Source organism: Glycine soja, chromosome 4 (assembly GCF_004193775.1).
Source record: "Glycine soja cultivar W05 chromosome 4, ASM419377v2, whole genome shotgun sequence".
Taxonomy (NCBI): Eukaryota; Viridiplantae; Streptophyta; class Magnoliopsida; order Fabales; family Fabaceae; genus Glycine; species Glycine soja.
This window is the reverse complement of record NC_041005.1, coordinates 40184922-40187384: the sequence shown is the minus strand read 5'-3', so window position 1 is coordinate 40187384 and position 2463 is coordinate 40184922.

Below are 2463 nucleotides of genomic sequence, written 5' to 3'. Positions count from 1 at the left end.
AACTTTTAAAGTTTGAGAAAGATAAGCAAAGATATCCAAATCATCACTAAGTAAAAATCAACATTAATAATTAATAATGATGTTACCTTCAGAATTATTTTCATTAGTATCCTCAGTTTCTTTATTATCATAGTTGATACCTCCCTCAATTCCTTGCTCCCTATCTTGCTCCATGTCTTGTTGGTCATTCTTATTAATGCACTCATTAAGTGATGAGACACCATCTACCCCGACATACAAATAAATAAATAAAACATATAAAAATATTGATCAACATTCACGTGGCTAAAAGGTTCACATTCACTTCATTATTACCAAATAAGACTTATTAAAAACATATTCAACTCAAAACAAGACCGTCAAAGTTTACAAAAAAATGTTTTGTTAAATCAGTGACATAAAATAAAATAAAATAACATCATGCAATTAAAATAAAAACTCATCCTCAATGTCACATCCTACCAGAGCATTGTGTCCCAATGTCCTTTAGCACAAGGTTCTTTAAAGTCATTCACCTAGTCATCTGCTCCCACGAACACAATGTTTGAGATCATCACAGGATCCAAACACAAATAGCACACAAGGAGTGAGTTATCACACAAAAAAAATAACAAAACAAATAAACAAAACGTAATCAAAAATAAATTACGGAAATATTTATAACATAACTCAACTTAATACAACCCACATCACTTCACCAATTTATCTTTAAAATTCATTTTTTTCGATCACTAATCACATTACACATGAATCACACAGTCAAGTCAAGATGCAATAACACTCATCAATTTCATAATAAACAATTAACAAGCGTTATGCAACAATTATACTAAGACTCAAGCCCACATGCAATGTGGTACCATATCAGTGAAAAACCACCTTGGGGCGCTTAGGAGTACATAACAAGACACACTACACAATGGGTATGTCAGGTCACTCTCACTAAGTAAAATCATAAGGTGACCAGTCAGGGTCACTTTTTTTTGTGAGAATGTTCCAACCATATGGGATCAACATAGGCTTAAAGGAGCACTCAAACCAAGTGTCTTTACCCCCCAAGGCCTAGACTCCGAAGAATCCATTAGGGCCTCACCTTCCTGATTCAGGTCCAACCCTTAAAACAATTTTTGCAAGCAAACACTGCTCATGAATTATACAATACCCATGACGTCACACTCATATTTCAAACACGTTTAACACATTGCGCTATAATTTAACACTGGTTTCTAACTAGGAACCTACAGTTTCTCTTTAACACTGCGCATAAACACTTTTCTCAATATAAACATTGGTCAGGTTATTATATAATTCATAGCTCACAACATAATTATTGTCACATCAAGTGTTAAACACACACACTTATTCACAACCAAATATCATGCCCACAATTTAACATCTCATAATGTCACAATCCACCATCACAGGTTTACATGTATCTCATAAATTAACACATGTTCAACTTTGTACTTATACTCGATTTCAACAATAATAATATAAGCAGGCACTGCTCATGAATTATGCAATGCCCACGACCTCACACTCGTGTTTCAAACGCGTTTAACACATTGCGCTACAATTTAACATTGATTCCTAACTAGGAAACCTACATTTTCTCTTTAACACTGTGCATCAATATTTTTCTCAAGATAAACACTAGTCTGGTTATTGTATAATTCACAGCTCACAACACAGGTAATGTCACATCAAGTGTTAACCACACACTTATTCACAACTAAAACTCATGTTCATAACTTCACATCTCATTATGTCACAATCAACTATCTCATGTTTACGTGTATTTCGCAATTTAACGCATTCAACTTTGCACTTATACTCAATCTCCATAACAATATTATAATCTCAAAGTAATATATTATTCTACAATTCATCAGATATTTAATTTATCACTTATATACAATTTCATAATCCCAATATAACTATTTATTATGCTAATCTTATTCAAAATACAAACAAATTATACAAAAATATTTCTCAATCCACGGGGAGTAAAACCCCTCAAACAATTTCACATAATCATACAAGAAGAATTTCAATACAATAAACATCCCAAAATAAATCCCAATTTGATACCCTAAGGATTCCTACACATGTTTATTCTAACCCCAATTGCGATAAACTCATCTCTTACCTCTAAGCGGGCTCACGTGTGTATTGTGACAGCAATAGCGGTATCTCTAGCAGTTTCGCTGCTCTGATAGGGTTCCCAAATGTTAGAGAGAAGGAGAAGGGATTGAAGCCTCCATTCCACTGTCTACGTACGATGAGTAATTCTCCCTCCACAGACGTTATGTTGCAAATTCCAATAGTGAAGATGTGCGGAAATGAATCTCGAACTACATATCAAAATTTCACAACAATCCAACGATTAACAGGTCCGGGATCATAGTTTTACTAAGATAGTTTTGGGTTTCTGTGGGAAAAGAAAAAGCTACGATGCAAAGA